Source organism: Eumetopias jubatus, unplaced genomic scaffold (genome assembly GCF_037043125.1).
Source record: "Eumetopias jubatus isolate StellerSeaLion01/CBP00866 unplaced genomic scaffold, mEumJub1_p1.0 scaffold_16, whole genome shotgun sequence".
In the NCBI taxonomy this organism is placed as follows: Eukaryota; Metazoa; Chordata; class Mammalia; order Carnivora; family Otariidae; genus Eumetopias; species Eumetopias jubatus.
In genome coordinates, this window is record NW_028274822.1 from 54,891,595 (window position 1) to 54,904,543 (window position 12,949).

The 12,949-nt window shown below is 40.0% G+C and overlaps 1 pseudogene; it reads right to left on the reverse strand.

The window, feature by feature from the left end:
• Window positions 1–3,286: 3,286 nt before the first annotated feature.
• LOC114224726 (U6 spliceosomal RNA) lies at window positions 3,287–3,385 on the reverse strand (annotated as a pseudogene).
• Window positions 3,386–12,949: the final 9,564 nt, after the last annotated feature.

Consider the following 12,949-nt stretch of genomic DNA (forward strand, 5'->3'; position numbering starts at 1 on the left):
TCTCTCCCTAGTTATCTACCTCATTGCCACCAAGAATGAAAATTTATTCATGTCACAACCTTGAAACCGTTTAGCTGTTCTCCAGCACATGAGTATGGCATATAAGTAGCGTGATCATTTGCCCTTCTTTACCCAATATTGGCTACTGCTCCAGCGTAATTATAAATAACTCCCTTTCACTATCAAAAGTGATAGGGAATTTAGACAATCCATTACTAAGTAACTTTATTAGTGATGTTCTTCATTATCTAGTTTCCTTCCACTTCTTTTTCTGTCTGCCTAGTGAACACCTTTTTATCCTCCTAAGTCACCTGTTTCACTAAGACCACCTGTTCTTAGGCAGCTGCTCACACTGGTCTTGGAGCTTCCTTTGCTTTTGCCTGTGGTTCTGTTATTGTAACAGATAACTTGCATGGCTTATGATAGGAGTGGTGAGGCAGAGACCAGGCCCCAGTTGTCTCTGCAACATTAGAACTCAGCAGAGGATCAGACACGCAAGTGCATCTCATTACTGGATCAAACATTGCTTTGGCAGCTCACAAGACTGTACTTCCTAACCTATCAAATTGGTCACATATGTCAGTTTACAAAATAAATAATTAAAACACACTTTATAAATAGTATCTTTGTTTTTATATGTCTAACACTTAAGACTAACCTGACATCATGCAATCTATCACACCTATTAATAGCTACCAATAACAGTAAAAATAATGACAAGAATTATTCTTTAAAACAATTTTTAGCAAATATAATGGCATATTTGGTGATCAATTAAGAATCAGTTCTCTTAAAGAACTACAATCTTCAATCAGGTCAGACACTGTATTTTTCCTGTACTCTATAAGGTGTCTCACACGTTGTCAACACTCCATGGAGTGTAAAACAGCAGTGATAATTAGGCTTTTATATTTGTGCTCATTATCCAGAACAAAGGATGTACATGTTACTGAAGCACAATGACTTTTCTCATTTGAATATTTACAGTCCTGACAACTTGAAAAGTATATTATGTAGTGTTAATCAAATGAAGAGTTTCACATTCTTCTCACAAGCAAGAGATACAAATTTTAGGTACAAATTAGAATCCATAAGCATTTGACCTTAAACATAGAATAAAAACATTCCATATCAATCAAGGTCACCTGAACATGTGAGCCAATCACAGCACATATTTTGTTAGAATCTTAATTTTTGTGAATGTTAAGTCTTAGAAGGAGCCAGAGTACTTACACTAGTTTGTAGGATTTGAGGTTGGGTAGTCTCTGACTTAGCATTTGCTTTCCCCTTCCCCATTCACTAGCATCCCTTGCAATCACCAAAGAGGAATTTCCTCCATTCATGGGGATCTTCTAGATTATTACACCAGTACTACTGTTAAGGGCCGTATGGCCACACATCTTCAGTCTCCATAGAGAAACAGTGAAGATAGATATTAACTCATTCTAATTGACGTTTACCTTGCAAAGGCAAGGTCTTTGCTCTCTCCCTGCAGAACTAAGATTAATGCCCAACACCTGAGGGATCAAAGAGCCTGCCAAATGATTTGGGACCTCTTAAAGCTCATAATTATCATTCATAGCAATCATGGCTTTTCACAAGAAGTAGACAGGTAAACACAGCAATGATATAGTCCTTTATGAGAATAATACTGAACTTGGAATCCAAAAGCTTCAGGTCTAAGTCTGCTAATCGTAGTAGTAGTAGAAAGAAGGAAGAAGGAGGAGGAGGAGGAGGAGGAGGAGGAGGAGGAGGAGAGAAGAAGAAGAAGAAGGGGAAGAGGAAGAAGAGGGAGAAGCAGCAGCACCAATTCATTACTGAACACCAAATTTATAGCAACAACTACAGTGCCTACATGGGGAACAGCTAGTCAGTGGGCAAGCGAGGGAAAGGAACAATGAAATCTTCCTAGAGGAGGTGAGCTGGAAGTTGACATCTGGAGGGTAAGAGTCAGTGAGACGAATTCAGGAGGGAGAAGGGAAAGGTGCTCCTGGAGGAAGGAAATGAATATGCAGAAGTATGTGCTGGTAGCATGAGAATTTATGGGGCATTCCATTCTGCAGTTTATCTGAATCACAGAACTTCAGGATGGGGGAATAAAAATTATTAATCCACAAAGTGAAACAGAAGCAGGATTGTGAAGTACCTTGGGTACATCAATAAAGCATCATGGAATAGAGTTTCCATCAGGGGGGTGAAATGTCAGATTTGTGTTTGGGTTGTAGAAATACTGCTGTGGGTGCCAAAAGGGGGATGGAGAGCGGCCAGGCCTGAGGCACAAAAAGCAAGTCAGACGCAGGTATGGTAGCAATCTCAGTGAGATGATGGGCAGAGCTGGTGAGGGATGAAAGCTCCAGGACTCCAATGTTGGCTTTAGTTATGTTGATAGTGCATATCTGGGGGGAAGGGAAGATCCTAAGACAACACCCAGTTTTTTTGGTTTCAGCAACTGAGTAAGATGTGGGCCTCCTCCCTGGGATAGGATAAATGGGGGGAGGAACTATTTGGGAGAAGTTGAGAACTTTATATGGAAACACACCGAGCTCTTAACGCTGAGGAGACATTTAAGGGAAGTTATCTGCTGGACAGAGGTGTGTGGAAGCTTAGGATTCAGAGTGAAGCTGGGCTTCACTATCCCTAAATGAAACCTTGGAAGTTGTTGTAATCCCCCAAGAGGATGAACTGAGAAAATCCCAGTGTAGAAACCTGGGGAATACCACATTATAGGAAGAGCAACCTGCAAAGAATGCTGAGACTGGGTAGGCAAAGAGGGGGAAGGAAAATCAAAGAGAATGTGAAATCTCAAAAGATCACAAGAGAATATTTTAAATAGAAGGAGTGCTTATGAATACAAATATTTCAGAGAAGTCAAACAGGATAAAGACTTGGAAGTGACCATTAGGCATTGAAACAGAAAAATCATAGATGACCTCAACAAAACTAGTTTCCATGAAGATGGAGAGTGGTAGTCCGATTACAGTGGCTTGAAGACTGAGTAAAAGTGAAGCAGGACACAGTTTGGCAGTAAAGGGAAAGGAAGAGCGTAGGCTTAGGCTGTCAGCCATGTCAACCTAGAACCCAGATCCAATAGGGTTTCTTATTTTAAGATGGAAATATTGAATGTGATTAGGTGTCATGGCAAAAATTTCTTTAAAGAGGGAAATAATGACATAGAATGAAGAAAGTGGATGATTAATAGATTAGATCCTAAGAAGGTGACACTGGATGAGATCCAGCAGAAAAAAGGGAAGATAAGCCTCGAAAGGGGGCAGGGGGCTCACTGTGCCACAGTGAGAACAAATTTGTGTGTCATCCTTGCGCTAAGGCCATGCTAATCTTCTCTGTGGCATTCCAGTTTTAGTATATGTGCTGCCAAAGAGAGCACATCACTGAGAACAAAGAAGGCGGAACCAGGAATGCTGATAAAGTTAAGCGCAGAGCTATGGGAAATTGTGAGAATTCTCAGGATATTGTCCTCTGCCTGTTTTTTTTCTTCTCTCAATATGGCAAGAGTCAAAGTCATTTGTTGAGAATAGAGATTAAGGCATAGCATACTGGGTTTGAAGAAAAATTAGATTAAAAATAAATAGCGTGAGCAGAGAAAGAAAAGAACTGATTAGGAAACACAGAAGGACCACCAGGCAGTCCAGGGAACCGAGCCTTGGTTCCAGAGCGTAATGTATGAGTTAACAGAGGCACCAAAGTGTGGGCTCTCAAGTCCTCTCCGGGGGGTCTCCTTGGTGGGGTGCGGGCATTGAGAAATCAGGCTATCAGACAGACTTCAAACCAGGTGCTGTAGAACCGGTGCCATGGAAGGGGACTGAGTCCAGGGAAATAAATGGCAACTATTTCATTTGTTCCCTCTTACATCTCTACAAAAAAAAAAAAAGGTATGCTTGCCCTTGTTTTACAGAAGGTGAAACTCTCACTCACGGATTATCTTTGTTCTGTCTCAGCCCATCTGCACATCTGCACGGGCTGACTTAAGAGTCAGCTGGGCCTTCAGAATCAAAGCCACTCCTCACTCCCTGTACCGCGCTGCCCCTCTGGGAGCTACACACTGCTAACCGAAACAGAAGCAAGGGGTTAAGAGCTTTGTCCCACTCCCATTCCGGGACAACTCTGTTCCCTCTGTTTCGTAACATAAATCCAGGTTATACACACGAAGCATTTTAGCCCCCAGAAGGAAAGCACTATGCTAATTTAGAGGATATAAAAATGGTGTACCAAATTGCTCAGAGCGATGTTCACACAGTGAGAAGCTCATTTACGATACAGGATTATTAAAACCCAATTTCTGTTTTTTTTGGTTCCAACTGGTTTTCATTTGCCTTAGCAGCAGATGCTCTATGCTGGGAAAAATGAAAAACGATCTTCAGTGGGGGCACTGTAAGGCTTTTTTCCAGCAGAAGCTGTAAACCAGAATCACACACTCCTCCAAGCACAGATTTCATTTCCTCTACCCTTTGGTGGTGATTTTTTTTTTTTAAAGATTTTATTTATTTATTTGAGAGAGCGAGAATGAGAGAGAGAGAGAGAGAGAGAGCACATGAGCGGGGGGAGGGTCAGAGGGAGAAGCAGACTCCCTGCTGAGCAGGGAGCCTGATGCGGGACTCGATCCCGGGACTCCAGGATCATGACCTGAGCCGAAGGCAGTCGCTTAACCAACTGAGCCACCCAGGTGCCCCCTTTGGTGGTGATTTATGTCATTGTCCTGAAGCTATCCTCAAAACACTGGGAAGTAGGCAAAATGATATTTTCTGATTAGGTATGCAATTGCAGCCTAAGAATTTAAAATGTTTTAACAAGATTGTTTCAGTCCCCACTTGATGGATAGGGAACTCAACAAAAACAGGTGGCAGCTCCTCACTTTTTACTTTTGAGCTCTTGCTAAAATCCTCAGCAGCCCTCAGAGCACAGAGAGCTTGACCAACTCCAAAGCCTAATCAATTTTGAATATTGAACTCTTTGGAGGAGTGGGCCTATGTAAATCCAATAAATACATTAATTTTTTTAAGGGGAAACTTATTTAGTGCCTTCTTTCAGGGCCCCCAAATATGGCCTGATCTCTGGAGCACCAAGAGAAATGAGATAGGACCCTGGTGCCCTAGCTTTGTACTGAGCCCTCCTTCTCTTGGAGTTGCCTTTCCTTAGTCTCCCTTCCTCTTTTTTTGAGGAAAGACAGCTGGTCAGAGGCCTGATGATGAAGTCTGGCACGTTCTACTCAAGGGCATGAACACCCAGAAGAAAGACAGCCCCAGATGGAGGCCAATAAGCCAATCCTGGTCAGAACAGGCTCAAGAAACGGGAAGTACTCGATTCCACTTGGTCCCTTGCCAAGTCCACAGGGAAGCAACCTTTTGCCAGAACTAAGTTACCTCTAACTTGTCCCTGTGATAAATGTCTCATACAGAATTTATCAGTCAAATTGGTACTGAACACTTTTTATATCATTAAACAATAAATGCATACATTGAAAGAAAACGTAGTCCAATATATTTTTTTTTAAAGGCGATGTGTAACTCATCCACCAGTTTTATTGGAATAATCTTTAAAGCTCTTAAGTTACAAGTTTTGGTTTTAGTTTTTTTTTCTTATGCAGATACTTAGGAAACTGCTACAGTCTTTACAATGTAAGACTAAAAGAATTAGCATCAGTTCTTCCTGGAACTTTGCACCCTGACAACATTGTTAGGATGGGCCCTATTGTCTCCTGCATAGCATCTGATTATTTTACATTAAGTATGTACAACAGACTCCATTAATGAGACCATCATGGGACGTGAATGTTTGAACAACTCCATCCCATATCATCAGATTTTAAAATTGCTCAAACTTGGGGTGCTTGGGTGGTTCGGTAGGTTAAACATCCCACTTTTGATTTTGGCTCAGGTCATGACCTCAGGGTCATGGGATTGAACCCCGTCAGGCTCCGCACTCACCAGGGAGTCTGCTTCCCTCTCTCTCCCTGCCTCTCTCCCTACTTGCTCTCGCCTTCAAATAATTAAATCAATCCTTAAAAAAAATAAATAAAATTTCTCAAACTTACTAACGCCTATAGAGGAATCTATGTCATCTAAGAGTCTCCTTTGATTTTTGCTTTTTCTCCACTGGTCTGTTATAACCAATTAAGATGTTTTCCATTGATCTATTTCTAGTTGGCACATGGGATTCCATCTTACTTAAAAGGTTCGTTAGACAACAAGCAGTTCTTTGATAAGAAACCAATACCTCCTATTAACTTAGATGTTGGGGTAAGCTGACATTATGTGCCATCTAATATGATGTGATGTGAGATACTCAGCACCAGCTATGAGTAATTTTTTCTGAAAATATTCATTCTGAATGCAGTCAAGACCTTATACCTGTGCACTTCAAATGTGACTAGTTCAAACTGGGATGTGGTTATAAGCATAAAATACACACCAGATTTCAAAGATTTAGAATAACAATACAAAGTAAAATTGCTCAATAATAATTATTATATCAATTACATGTTAAAATGATTAGATTTTGACTCATTAAGTTAAATATAAAATATACTATTAAAATTAATTCCACTTCTTCCTTTTTATATATTTCATGTGTCCACTAGAAAATTTAAGATCACAAATGTGGCTCTCATTTGGGGCTTGCATTACACTTGTATAGGAGAGGGCTGCTTTACATTCAACTTGTAGTTTACAGGAAATACAGAAGGAAGAAGTTAAAAGGCACCAAGTGGAAATGATTAGCCAAATCTAAACTGGGGGAGGTACAACAACAGACCTCCAGAGAGCATGGGTTGCAGACTGCTGCTGGTCTGTGTAACCATTTGTTAGCAGGCTACAAAAAGACCCGGAGCTTGCACAAGAACCTACATCAACTATGTCGCATCCTACACATGCTGTTGCATGGTTCAGATGACATCATTTTCATAGCAAAACTTAGCCAACAAAGAAAACTTTTCCCTTCATATTGGGAGGAGGGGAGGACAACTAGAAAAGACATTTTGGGACAACTGGGGAAATATTAATATGTGCTGGGGCAAGAAGCAGATTAATTGTGCCTTCTCACTCCAGGCTATTCTTTTGAACTTCCCGAGGAAGAGTTTGAGAGAGAAGTCAATGAACTCTTCCTGGATTGGGTTCTAGACTCAAAAGACAATGAACCACCCGACAAGATGTCTTACCTTGTTATTAGCCCATGCAGTACAAAAGTAGAAGCAGATCAAAGTCTACTTAATTTATACTGGAATCACATTGCCCAGGAGACCCCAAGGTTGGCCAGCAATGCTTTGTTTCTGCTAAGTGCCTAAAACAACGCCTTGACTCTGGACCCATGTCAACAGAAAATGGGTCACCAAAAATACAACCACCAAAAGAAACATCGTCTGGATTATTCATCTCAGGTGACCAAACAGGGTAATGAGCAAGAGATCCTACCTGAGTTCAGAACCAAAAAGAGCCAGATACTTAGTCAAAAGATGGAGTTTCCATCCTTTGCAGGTCAGAAGTCCTTGCTAATTTTGTGTAATGACATATCAGATGGACCAGTGACCCTGTTTGTTGTTTTCCATACTTCCCTTTTCCAATATGGGAAGTGTTTTTTTAAACTTTATTGTGAAAAGTGTTAAACATACCCAAAAGTAAAAAAAAAAAAAAACACATAATGAACACTTTATTACTCAATTCAACAATCATCAGCATTTTGCTAATCTCTTTTCATCTCTTCCCTCATTTTCTTCACTGCAGTATTTTAAAGCCAGTACCAAAGATCATGTTATGTCATGAATAAATTAAGTGGGAGTTTTAAAATTTTTTATTAAACTGATCTTTTTCTGTAACCATTATATAGTGAATAATTTGCAATGATGAAACTTTTCCTTTAACACATGCGACCAGATCATTAGAAGCTACATGCCACGTGCATAAGACGTAGAGGTCGTGGCCCACAATAATAACCTATGCACCTTTGGTATGTCTCCCACTGGTGAAGAGCTGACTGCATTTCCAATTGTATGGAGTTAGGGACTTTTAAAGGTGTATATTCATATGTGAAAATGATATGAACACCAAATTGCTCTTTTTGGGTTTCAATCACCCATATTTCTTTGGTAAGAAACGTCTTTCAAAGTCAAATGTAAAACTCAACTGATCAAAAAACTAATAATGCTTTGTGCTCATTTCATGCTTAAAATGTACTTTCACATGAGAAAACTTTTTTTTAAGATGAAATGGATTCTAAATAAATCAAAGGCACAAAACTCTGAATCTAAAACCAGTCACTCTTTGTAGGATCTGAGCCAGATAAGGTGAAATATCTTTTTCTTTGTCAAGCTCCGGGAGAAAAAAAAATCTTGATTTGCATTACCCTCAAGAAATTTACATAAAAATGGAGGTGTTGGAGGAGGTGTGTGTGAAAGACTCCCCCAAGAGGTGGAGGAAGGAGGTCAGACATTGCTGGAAGTAACAGCTAAAGTCGTACATCATGTTCCTCAGTGCACTGCCACTCTGGTAGGCAAGCTTCTTTTGGCATGGAGCTTAAGAGGCTACACATTGTCAGCCAGAGTACTGAGGGTACTAAGATCTCGTACAGTGTAAAATTCCATTTACCTGCTGCTGGGAGGCAGTGAATGTTCCAAAGGTTTCTTCTAGGTTGAGCCTTCTAGGCTTCTTAGTGACACAGCACAACACTTGTCAGGGGTGCAAAAGTCTAAAATAGGTCATCCTGGGTACCTGGGTGGCTCAGTTGTTAAGCGTCTGCCTTCGGCTCAGGTCATGATCTCAGAGTCCTAGCATTGAGTTCCACATCAGGCTCCCTGCTCAGCAGGGAATCTGCTTCTCTCTCTGCCTCTCTCTATCTCTCTCTGTCTCTGTCTCTCATGAATAAATAAATAAAATCTTTAAAAATATATAAAAAAATAAAATAGGTCACCCTCCTCTCTGTAAAGAGGTGTAGTTCACACCAGGTTAAAAAAAAATGCTTATTCATTCTAAAACAGCCTCAGGGAGAAATGGCAATGACATTGAGAAGATGTCCTAGGATATTTTGGGGAAATAAAAGTGGATTTTCCTTTAAGAACTTCTTTTATTATTATTTTCTGGCTATTTGTTTGGATTTATTTTACCATATTAATTTTTTAAATTACTTTTTTTTTAACTTTTAGCTAAAATAGTTTACCTAATTTGTTATCTATGTGAAGCATTTAGTTTGTTGTTGTGGTCCTCTCTTTAATCATGACACTGAGTCAACCAGGAAATTAAAGAAGAATTAAAAAAATTCATGAAAACACAACTGTTCAAAATCTTTGGGATGCAGCAAAGGCGGTCCTAAGAGGAAAGTATATAGCAATACAAGCCTTTCTCAAGAAACAAGAAAGGTCTCAAATATACCACCTAACCCTACACCTAAAGGAGCTGGAGAAAGAACAGCAAATAAAGCCTAAACCCAGCAGGAGAAGAGAAATCATAAAGATCAGAGCAGAAATCCATGAAATAGAAACCAAAAGAACAGTAGAACAGATCAACGACCCTAGGAGGTGATTCTTTGAAAGAATTAATAAGATCGATAAACCCCTGGCCAGACTTAACAAAAAGAAAAGAGAAACGACCCAAATAAATAATCATGACACTGAAAATGTACTTCAGTAGCATAAGAAACCTAAAAGGACTAAATGTGCAAATAGACCATGGCCAGACCATGTAGATCAACAGAACTTGGATCCACAACCTCTGCAGCAATAGGCCCAGACAATCAGAGTTTATCAGACAGCTGGCTTCCCTAGTATGTACCCTTGCTTCCACTCAGAAGCAACCAGAGAAAGGCAAATATATGCCCCAAACCAATCTCAGAACAGGCTCTAGTATGCCCACCTCCAGCTTCCCCAACCAATACCCTCCACCCAGGGCACACCTGAGCCTTCCTTTTTTCCCCCACTATAATGCTCTCCCACTCTTCTGCCTGTCTTTGAGTCTCTGCCAAACACCAGTGACAGTGGCCAGCTTTCTTTCTATAGAAAGTCCTAGATAATAGTCTACATTTGTTCCACTAGGGATGGTCTTTGCTTATTTCCAGAGTTTCCTGAAGGTGTCACCAAAACCGTATGCTCTGTCCTCTGCAGCGAACCCCAGTGGTTGCCCAGGTACGGTGTCCACAGAATTTTTCCTTGTCATTTGCTGCCGGCAGTTTGTGGAGGTCTTGCCAAAGTAGTAAGCCAGCACCGGGTATCGTCCGCACCTGCTTTGCCTTGAGATCCTTGGCTCTTTATCCTCAGTTTGGTAATGAGGCTTTATTATTGATTCTCATTTGTTTGGATCCTAAGTGGAACGAGGCCACTCCTTTTCATTCTGTTTTTGCTCTTTTGTGCTCCTGTTCTGTGTTGGGCTGTTTAAAAGCATTGTTCATTATAATAAGGAGAATCACAAGGCAGAATGCAGGCAGAGACCCTATAAACCTATTGTTCCAGCCAGCCCCACAGACTGGTGATTGTGTAGTTCTCACACACTCCATGTTCACTTGGACAAACTTTGCTGTGTCTCATTAATAAAACCAGATGAGGCTCTTTCCTCTATCATTTCTTTTTTCTTTTTGCTCCTGTGAGCTTGGCTTGGATCCAAAGAGAACATTCTCTCTGCTTTTCCTTCTGCGGGGTGGAGTGGGGCAGGACAGCAGGGTAGGGCAGGTACCAGTAGTCCGATCTGTGCTCACAGGCAGCCAACCATTAGGTTGGGGCCCTGAAACTGGGAGTGAGCAAGCATTACAAGCATTACGTTCCTACTTCCCATGGCTGACTCTCATAAGGTGTCTCAGTCTAAATCCTCTCCCCTAGATGTAAAAACCCCTGCCTCTTCTGTGTACTCTCCTTACAATATAATTTTATATTATAAATTCTTAAAATATAAATTCTTGTGCATATCTTTCTAAATGGCATAACTTCATCAGGGATGACTTGAGTCTACAATGACCACTCTAGGAAATGTTTGATTTGAACAAAATCGGTCATTTGAGAGGTACCTTAGGAAAGAAAATGAGTAAGATTTCAGAAGTTCAATGGGCAGCATCTTATGACTGATATGCAGACTCCAAAGGAAATTCTGAGGCAAACCTTGTCTCAATTAAAGATTCTTTGGCCAAAGCAAATGAGCCAGCTGACAAACTGAAGCAAGAGCAAACTAGACTTCTTTTCCTAGTGAATATTTTCCCTTCTGTCGTCCTGTGATCTCTCTACATCCAGTTGTCCCTCTAACCCTTATCCATCTGGTCTCCCTCTTCTTGTACCTCCTCTACGTTCTTCCCAGAGCTTCCAGAGTTGCTATCTTTCCCCTAAGACTCTAATACCCTCAAATACTGGTTGCCTCCAAGGATTTATTCCTCCCATGAGCCAAGTATGCAGGCAAATGTAATTTAAACCTTGGACTCCAGCTGAAACAAAAACTATCAATAAGGATTTCCCTAAACCAAGACAAGACCAGCAGCTATGTAAACCTTGGAGTTACTGCGGGTTCAGTTCCAAACCATTGCAATAACAGCGCCCATGGCATTGACAGTGAGTCAAATGAATTTTTTGGTTTCCCAGTACCTATAAAAATTATGTTTACACTACACTGTGGTCTATTAATTGTGCGATAGCATTATGTCGGAAAAACAATGTACATGCCTTAATTCAAAAATACTTAATTGCTAAAAAAGCTAACTATCAGAGAAACTTTCAGTGAGTCATAAGAACTAATCATAGATCATCATAATAAATATAATAATAATGAAAAATTTAAATGTTGTGAGAATTACCAAAATGTGACACAGAGATACAAAGTGAGCAAATGCTGTTGGAAAAATAGCACCAATAGATTTGCTCAATACAGAGTTGCCACAAACTGTGAATTTGTAAAAAAAACCAAAAACCCAAAACCCCCCCAAAAAACCAGTATCTGCAAAACATAATAAAGCACATAAAACACTGTGCCTGTATTCATAGAATTTAGAATCCTTCTGGGTAGCCTTGGGTTACCTGACCTATATTAACTTGTACACATGTTGATTGGAACCTCATATCAAATGCTAAATGACAAAAGCTGATTAGATTCACCTGGAAAAGGACCTACAGGATCCTTCTTTCTTTTCTTTTAATTCCAGTGTTATATTAATTTCAGGGGTGTAATATAGTGATCCAACAATTCCATTTATTACTCAGTGCTCATCAAGGTAAGTGTACTCTTAATCCCCTTCACCTCCTTCACTCATCCCCCACCACCCACCTCCCCTCTGGTAACCATCTGTTTTTCTCTATAGTTAAGAGTCTGTTTCTTGGTTTGCCTCTTTTTTTTGTCCCTTTGTTCATTTGTTTTGTTTCTTAAATTCCAATATAAGTGAAATCATATGGTATTTGTTTTTCTCTGACTGGCTTATTTTGCTTAATAGTGTACTCTCTAGCTCCATCCATGTTGTTGCAAATGGCAAGATTTCATTCTTTTTTATGGTTGAGTAATATTCCATTGTGTATATATGTCACATCTTCTTTATCTATTCATCAATTGATAGACACTTGAGCTGTTTCCATAATTTGGCTATTGTAAATAATGCTGCTATGAAAACAGGAGTGCATATATCCTTTTGAATTAGTATTTTCATATTCTTTGGGTAAATACCCAGTAGTGTGATTACTGGGTCATAACATAATTTTATTTTTAATTTATTGAAGAACCTCCATACTGTCTTCCACAGTGGCTACACCAGTTCGCATTCCCATTAACAGTGCACGAGGGTTACTTTTTCTCCACATCCTCGCTAACATGTTGTTTCTTGTGTTTTTGATTTTAGCCATTCTGACAAGTGTGGGGTGATATTTCTTTCCAGAATATACCCAAGAGTTAAAAAGGGGCCTGAAAAGTAGAACAAAATCTCCTAAACTACACCCAAAACGTTTTGAATACAAATCAGTTGTATCATAATTTTCTCTGCAAATGGAGAA